Source organism: Cetorhinus maximus, chromosome 7 (genome assembly GCF_964194155.1).
Source record: "Cetorhinus maximus chromosome 7, sCetMax3.hap1.1, whole genome shotgun sequence".
In the NCBI taxonomy this organism is placed as follows: domain Eukaryota; kingdom Metazoa; phylum Chordata; class Chondrichthyes; order Lamniformes; family Cetorhinidae; genus Cetorhinus; species Cetorhinus maximus.
The window spans coordinates 132,604,647-132,613,749 of NC_135885.1; the positions used below are offsets into that span (position 1 = coordinate 132,604,647).

The 9,103-nt window shown below is 43.1% G+C and overlaps 1 long non-coding RNA gene across 1 annotated transcript in view; it reads right to left on the reverse strand.

Moving 5' to 3' along the window:
- LOC144682507 (uncharacterized) overlaps positions 1-8,782 on the reverse strand; it is a 40,531-nt gene extending 31,749 nt beyond the window's left edge. Inside the window, exon 1 of the long non-coding RNA XR_013577061.1 lies at positions 8,664-8,782. This is a non-coding gene — a long non-coding RNA (uncharacterized LOC144682507). The remainder of the gene's footprint in view (positions 1-8,663) is intronic.
- Between the last annotated feature and the right edge of the window lie 321 nt (positions 8,783-9,103).

The following is a 9,103-nucleotide window of genomic DNA, read 5'->3' on the forward strand; positions in this document are numbered from 1 at the left end:
GTAGGAAAATGATAATGAGATTCATTGTTAAATTTGGCAGGACTTCTATGCCACCAGGTTTTCCATGTTTCCCCTTCTCCTCTTGAAAACATGCTCCTTTACTTCCTCCCCATAAATACTGGAGTCATTGTAACTACAGGCAATAGGGCTCTGGAATGAGGCAAGCAACTGTTAATTTTTTATAACGCTTTCATGGGATGTGGGCATCACTGGCTAGGCCAGCGGTTATTGCGCATCCCTAATTGCCCTTGAGAAGGTGCAGCCCAGGTGGTGTAAGTAGACCCAAATGGTACAGGGCCAGGCCAAGATAATATTTAATGGGAAGGCAGGAAATGTAGGAAGTGCATATAATTGTCCTTTACTGTCCATTTTTATCACGGATTATGTGGACCAGCCACAGGTCTGTTGTCTTCGGGGGATGGGCGGGATGAGGAAATCCTAGCCGTGGGATCTAGATTAAAAACTGATGTGTTGTATTTGGGACCACAAAGCAGAAGGATGTTTTAAAAAAGGGATAAAAAAAAAATGAAAGTGTCTTCATCAACTTAATTATGTGCTTTAATTAATAACTACATTTACTGCTTGTCAGTTTCTCTAACCTAAAAGCTAGTGGGTGTAATTTTCACATCAATGCAATGCACACACAGTTTTATAGCAAGTGAATTATTGAAAAGAAGCCAGGTTTATTTATTCAGGCTGTGACCATTATTTATTACACAAATGCCTCACCATAACAATCTCCGCATTCAGTCCTTGACACAATACTCTTTGTTGACGGTCCTCATCTTAACTAGAAAATATAAATGGAAATAGGACATTAGGTTCAACCAGACCATGTTTGTGTTTATGTGTTCTTTACCAGCCTTAGTTCCAATCCTATGTTCCATTATCCAATTCTCCCCCGTCCTTCAATCACCTATCAAATTAATTCTTAAAAGTTTACATGATTTCTGCTTCAATCACTGATTTTTTTTCTACAGCTTCACAAACCACTGCATAAAAGAGTTTCTCCTGCTCAATCGCTTAAATTTCTTAGGTTTCATCTTATTTTTATGTCCTCTCATTTTAGATTCTTCAACCACTGGGAACAGTCTGCTTTTATTTATCCTATCTCTTCATAGTTTTAAACACTCCTAACCATACGTCCCAGTAATTTCCTTCTAACAAATACAGTCTCAGTTTTACAAGTGCTTCTTTGATATTTGTGTTACCTCATACATCTGGTAAATCTGTGTAACACATCTTGTGTTACATGAGCATCCTTCCAATTAGTTGGGAACCCAAAACTGCATTTAATATTCCAACTGTGTTCTGACTAAAGTTTTATATCGATTCACAGTTACATCTCAACTTTTACATTCTAATCTCTTGCCATAAAACCTGATGTTCCATTAGCTTTTTAGGACCTTTTCCACTTAAGTAGGTGAATTTTATGGCCTGTCATTGGGTGTGCTTTTGGTGGAGGGGCATGCAAGATATGGCAGGTGGATAGCCCATTGCCTCCCCGCCCACCCCCAACCAGTACCCCATGATATAATGGGTGGGTAAGACGGCCACTAACCCACCCACCCTTAAGCCTATTGAGGTCCTTAACTGCCCAATTAAAGGGAAATTAAAGGCCTAATTCTGCCTCCGTCAATACAGTTGGCGGTGGAAGTCAGATGAGAGGGGGAAGGTGATTTTGCACAAACTGTGGTGAAAAAATGGAAAAGAAAGGAAGTGTCTCCTTTGGGGGGGTTGCCTTGTTCACATTGGGAGCACCTCCCTCAAGATGGTACCTTTGTGCCTCTCTCCCCCTGGCCTCCAAAACCTGACACCTACACACCTCCCATCTTTCCCTAGGGTGCCCGATCCCTCTCCGCCCAAAAATTCCGGACAAACTTGAGTCCGGAATCCACGCTGTACTCTTTGTAGGATTGCTTGCAGCCTCAGCAGTGCCCACTACTGAATTCAGATTGTCCGGCAGCTCTCGAGAGCAGGACTCCCTTCCACCTGAGGGACTGAAGTCCCATGCTGAGCTTATTATGGCTGCCCGCAGTGTAATATCACAGCAGGGCAGTCTTTCTTAAAGTCAGTCAGTTCATGACCAATTTTTCTAACAGGGCAAACAATATCCCCTACTATGGAACTAGGGGGATAACAAAAATATCAGAGTTATAGCTTACCAAATATTTGTTCATCCAATCCTAGAGTATGCAAGTTGTGTGTGGGATCCTTATATGGCAAGAGATATAAATAAGGTTGAAGCTATCCAAAGACAAGCTGCACGATTCTGCATGAATCAGTCCGGGAAATATACCAGTGTCACATGCTTGATCAAAAATTCAGAATGGGAATCACTACAGCAAAGGAAGGAAAAAAAATAGACTGACCATGTTCTATAAAATAGACTGGAATGGACTGGTGGGAATTAACAGACACAAGTACCTGGTGCCCTCAGGCAATGGCAAAACATGAGGTAGTGATCTACACAATCCCACAATGGAACAAGCTGCCAGAGGAAATGGTCACAGCCCCATATTATGACCACAGCCGATGTTAATTGCTGAGCAAACCAAATCCCAGAGGGAATCTTGGCTTACCCTCCTTTTTGTATTCTGAAAACAAGAAGAGTATGTACTGATCTCAGCAGTAAGAAGTCCACTTTTGGGATTTTAAAAATTAAAAGTGAAGGTTTATTAACAAGAATAAAAGAAAATTTAAGCACACAAGATTATAGATACACAGTTAAACTTAGTCTTACTAAACATTCATCCAAAAACACTCTCTATTTGGACAGACCCACAAATAAACACCTTCCAGGCAACACTCCATTATGGATGTTTAACTATAAAAAAAAATAATAATATTACCCAAGGCAAACTGCTGTAGCTCCAATAAAGGCATACCACATGACTTGTAACTCTCTTCCCCTCTGCTGTGAAAGTCCAAATTTCAGAAAAAAACTGCTTTTTGCAGTCCAAGACTTTTCTGGCTTGACTGGATGGTTGATTCAAACTTCTCTCTCAGCCACAGCTCCAGCTATAGCTCTAGCTGTTACATTTCACATCTCCAGCTCTACAGCCAACAGCTCAAACAGCTACAGCCAACCTAAGCTCTCCCCAGTAACTCTAAAATAGCTTTTTGTTCCCTTTCATCTCAGGTTCCATTGTTATCACACCTATTTGAAGCTCAAATCCTTCCAAATATAAGATCTTTCATGTTTCCATCTTGTCTTTGCTTTTGGGTCAATAAAGTATAATAACCCCCTTTCTATTTACCTATGGAAATCCTGAAAGTTACAAACATGTTTATTCATACCTCTGACTCCCCTTTGATATTCAAACAAACTCTCCACTTATCAAAAAATGCAAATGTTAGATCTAACCTATTTACTTGTACCTCAAACCTAACACTGCTATCCTTTTCATGTTTTAAACCCCCCGGACAACCTGTCTTCTATTAATCTCTGCCTATCTTAATTAAATCACACACACACATACACAAACACACAGACTTTTCACAGAATCACACAATATTCCCCAAAAATATTTTTAAAAGCCATCCATTTCCCACAGCCCCATCACTTGAAATCTTCAAGACCCATCTTTAGATTATTTCCATTTATATGTTTTCATTATCAGGACTACCATCTCAGCAGGTTGTGCCTGGTTTGGCTAGTGCTACACATATAAATGTTAGTGGAATACAGATATTAGTCTGTGATGCTAACACAACTAAAGCAGAAGCAGACGTGAGAGAGACAGATTAAGGAGGAAACGATGGCTGTGAGAGGTTCAGGTTGAGAAAGACATTGATCAGTAGTTGAAAAAATGGAGCAATATAATGGAGAATGGCAGCAAAGGGGTAGCCCATGCAAAAGAACAGGGGCAGTAGAAAGAAACTTGAGTGAACAGATTTGGATCAAGAGTGGGCATAACAGCAGTGAGAGGAATTGAAGGGAGGGGGTATCTAAAACTTCACCTAAATCTTTGTGGGCAATTTTAACTTAACTTGCCCATCAGGAAACTGACAAGATCAAGTGCTGCAAAGGTTTTACATCCCACCCGATTTTAGTCAGTGGAGAATAATAACGGGTGTGGTGCCAAACTAACGTTCCTCCCAATCCTGTAGGTTTCCCACCCAGAAAGTCTGGTTAAAATTACCCTGTTTAACTCTTAACAGCATCACAATCAACAATCTGGCAAGGCTGAAAATACAGATTTATAAGGTGACCTTGCCCCCTTCTAAATTGCTAAGTTTTCGGAATTTAGCAGAAAGTTAACTCTCATTCCTTTTACAAGTGAGTGATTCGTACTTGTGTATTACCAGGGCACAGCAAAGCATGTCAGTAAGGCATGATACAAAATGGAAACTGAATGGTGGTAAGACATTGTAATGTATTGATGTGCTACACCTGGCCTTTCACACAGCGACTGCTTCAGAGCTGACTGAGCAGAGCTGGAATGGTTCCCTCCCTGGGGAAATATGAACATTTTGGGTGAAGTTATACTATGCCATTCAGCTTATTCGTGCAACCTGGAGTTTCTATTTTTCTGCGCAGGGTCTTCTGGCTTTAGTCAAGGAATATCAAATGGGATTAAAGGATTTTAAGGGAGAGAGAGAGCAGGGAAAAGAAGAGCTAGGTGTCGAGATTAGATCAAACAAAACAGAAGCAATGCCCGGTGATGGACTCTTCACATAATATTTCTGCTTGGTTCTGTAAGCTGTCTCTGTCCTTAACATTATTCTGCTTTCTCACCTTTTACAGACAGTGACAACTTACACAAATGAATACTACACTCCCACCTCCGATTTGTTACCATCACTTCCTTTTATCACCCTCACGGGTGTCATAATTTTCCTATCGAATACAATAAGTTAGCAGGGCAAATACTTTGGGGTACATCTGTGTCAACAATGGCACTCCCTGACTATCAGTGGATGAATCACCTTTTGCCAGTTTGCCTTCCCCAAGATAGTTCATCTCATTGCAATATGAAGCACCATCAAGCAGCCTATATTAAATTAATAAAGTATCCTACTGAACCTGAGTAATAAGCACCCATTGTACTCAAAGTCAGAGCATTCTGGTTGCAATTTAAGTATTCTACCATTCTAAGCACAGATAAATCATTTAAAAAATAATAACCTGAAACTTGACATGTTAGACCACAGAAAGCTCAAGAGATTTCTAATCGCCACAGTTACCGGTATTAGCTGCAGTCATAGTCATCAAAACCACAAGTAAACTTTATAAAGATGCAGATCTTGATTCTCTGAAACACATTTACTAGCAGCTTGGGACATTTCTGTTAGTGGCCGTGAGGAGGTCAGATGCTATTAATAGTTGAAAAATGTTTCCCACATGACAGGCTGTACATCGCAATGTCTTCATTAATAGAGGAAAATGGGGGAATAGGTGTAAAGTGGCTCAAGACCAACTCTTACTGATCATTCACAGGTAGGTTTTTGAAAGAATGACCAAATCACGCGCGTCCCTGAGATTTTGGAAAATCAGGTCCTAAGCTTTTTATTTCCAGCCCAATTTCTTCTCTCCTCTTCAGAAAGCAATGGCTCATGCTGGCATATGTTTAATAGACTCTCAAATCCCTCCGTAACTTCTCTCAACTAATCATGCTTCATCTGAAACATTTAAAATTTGAACTTCTGCAGTCAACTCAACTATGTATGGAGGAGGGAGTCAGGGGCATCACAGCTGACTCTATTCTACTTATTCGGGAACAATCTTAACCTAACTCACTGGATGGGAATCCCACAAGGTTAGATGGAACACCGGTTTACCCTCCCTCCCAATATTACTGTCCACTCAATACAATGGAGACTAAAATTGGGCAGGTGTAAACCCAACTTAGCACCTGCTCTCATCAGTTTTACGATGGGTGGCTTAGGTTCAAACTGCCCCCTTATCTATACTGAGACCCAATTAAAACTCTGACCCCCTGATGGGAATGAAGTGGGCGAGTGGTCACGAAATGGCAGAATACTCATTGCTGCATTTCCTGTGTGGTTCTGCCTGCCGCCATTTTGAACACATATTTATTCTGAGGCGGCTCTCCATCTTATGATTATGTTGAAGTTGGAGGCGGTGAAATTGGGCTCTGTGGCACTGCCGATGCTAAAGAAAAGCCAAGGAATGTGGCCCGGAATGCTTTCGGCCACTTCCCACAGGGTCCCTGCAACACATCCAGGCCGCAGGCTCTCGAGTGCAGGCGTGCCATGCGTGCAGCGGAGGCAGGCAGAGGGGGCGGATTGCGACATCCAACAGCCTCAAACTCCGAGTCGGCACACAATCTGCCCTTTTGAATTGTAGAGATCCAGCTTCCCTCGGTGCACGATGGAACCCCCTCCCCCTCTCCCCCCCCCCCACCCCCGCCACCCCCCCAGCAGCCACTCGACACTAATGCTATTTAAAACATTAACCATGCAGGTTTCAGGTGAGGAGCTTTAGACTTTCTTTTGCTGGTGTAAAGTTGGTGAAAGTACCGTGTAAAGTGTCATTGGAGGGGTTTTGCAGACGTTTTGGATTTACAAGGAAGCGGTGCTGGATTTTGACAAGGAGGTCAGAGCAGTTGTCAGGAGAAAGTCTGCTTCAGTAATACAGGGCTATAGTATCAGGTCCTCTTGGGCTGAGCATGACTTGGAAATGAAGCACAGGCAGTAGAGAAGGGAAGCAGTACACGAGGGTGGAGGGGGGAGGGCTCTCAGTAGAAGGCCGCCCCACTGAGAGTTTTGAGGAAGCACTTCTCATACCTCCACCTCCAGGAATAGTGTCTGAGGTGCCTGCAATTCAACAAGGTGGTGGTGATTGAACTGTGTCGCCTCTTGCGCTCAGATCTACAGTGACACAGCAGAGTGAGGACAGTACAAAAAATAAAAAATACCTGGAAAAACTCAGCAGGTCTGGCAGCATCGGCGGAGAAGAGTACAGTTGACATTTCGAGTCCTCATGACCCTTCAACAGAACTAAGTAAAAATAGGAGAGGGGTGAAATATAAGCTGGTTTAAGGGGGTGGGGGATGGAGAGAGAAGTGGGGGGGGGTGGTTGTTGGGACAAGCAAGCAATGATAGAAGGAGATAACCAAAAGATGTCACAGACAAAAGGACAAAGAGGTGTTGAAGGTGGTGATATTATCTAAAAGAATGTGCTAATTAAGAATGGATAGCAGGACAAGCAAGGTAGCTCTAGTGAGGGTGGGGTAAAATAAGACTAAAAGGGCTTAAAAGGTATAGATAAATGATCGGTGGAATACATTAAAAATAATGGAAATAGGTGGGAAAAGAAAAATCTATATAAATTATTGGAAAAAACAAGGAGGAGGGGGAAGAAACGGAAAGGGGGTGGGGATGGAGGAGAGAGTTCATGATCTAAAATTGTTGAACTCAATATTCAGTCCGGAAAGCTGTAAAGTGCCTAATCGGAAGATGAGGTGCCGTTCCTCCAGTTTGCGTTGAGCTTCACTGGAACAATGCAGCAAGCCAAGGTCAGACTTTTAGATAATATCACCACCTTCAACACTTCTTTGATCTTTTGTCTGTGACATCTTTTGGTTATCTCCTTCTATCAGTGCTTGCTTGTCCCAACAACCATCCCACCCCCCTTCTCTCTCCACTCCCCCCTTAAACCAGCTTATATTTCACCCCTCTCCTATTTGTACTTAGTTCTGTTGAAGGGTCATGAGGACTCGAAACGTCAACTGTACTCTTCTCCGCCGATGCTGCCAGACCTGCTGAGTTTTTCCAGGTATTTTTTATTTTTTGTTTTGGATTTCCAGCATCCGCAGTTTTTTTGTTTTTATTTTTTGTTTTTATAAGAGTGAGGACAGTCTTGTCAGTGGCACTGAAGGTCACCGTGATCCTAAATTTCTACACCAGTAGATTCTTCCAGGAGAGAGCAGTCGACATTGTAACGTTCCACAGTTCACTGTCCATCGCTGCATCAGGAAGGTGACAGAGGCCCTGTATAGAAGTGGGGGTTTCATCATCTAACCAGCCAGAGAGAAGCAGGAGGAGAGAGCACTGGGCTGAACACTGCAATCATGTTGATGAGCAGGTAGCACAAAGTTTTCATGCTGCCTGTGTCAGCCGGAACGAGCGGGTTATGATCATGCATCACGGCGCATCGCGGCGCAGCACCCAATATCTGGTCTCACCCAATTTCCCCCAGCCACCACCCCCCTCCCCACCGAGGCCTTTTGCTGCAGTTAGCACCCTGCACCCTGATACAATGTGAAATAATAGTTGAGGTAGTCCCTTCGTGTCAGTCCCACCAGTAAGTGAATTCACAGCCAAAAGAGCCACAGGGGAATTTTTGACCTCTCCTGACCAAATTTCTGCTCCTGCTCTCCTGACTATATTTGCCCCTCCCCACCCCCGCTACATTAATGAATTACCTGACTGTCAGTGTCCACCTACCACTCAAGTTCCTATTCCCGCTTGCCAGCGAGCTGGCTTCCCGTTACGTTTGAGGGCGAGATGGAAATCTCCCGAGCCTCATTAGCAAAGAGTGGGGATGCAGGGAGGGGCAACAGTTCCCCATCTGCTTTCGCTACCCCGACCAGCACCACACCCCTGCCTGACACCCTGCCCCAACATGGCTCTCTGTATCCCCAGCACACTAATGTCCCTTCCAGTGCTCTCTGAACCGACATCAGTTAACTTACCACAAACCAGCGATCACACAGGGATAATCCAACCTTCTGGTTCAGCATCGCATGAAGTGGCGCGTTTACTCACTGGAAGTTCAGTTTTCAATCCCTCATTAGGAATAACAATTACATCTGGGTTCCCGACATTTGGCCAAAATGATTGGGAAACAGTGTACTCAAAGTTTTCAGCCATATCTCTATTGTGAGAATTGGAAACAATTCCAGCAGCAAATGAGAAAACAGGAGTAATTGCTCTTGACACGTGTTCAATTTCAGCAACAATGAATCATCAAAAGATGAAGGAAGCAGTCACTGTGGACTTTGAAAATCCCCAAATGTCACAGTTATAAGATTTCAGTTACGGTGAGTCACTGCATTTATGCTTACTCATTGTAACCATTTGCATCGTGTGTTTAATAATAGGACGTGACTTTGTACTGCAGGGTAAAGATGGA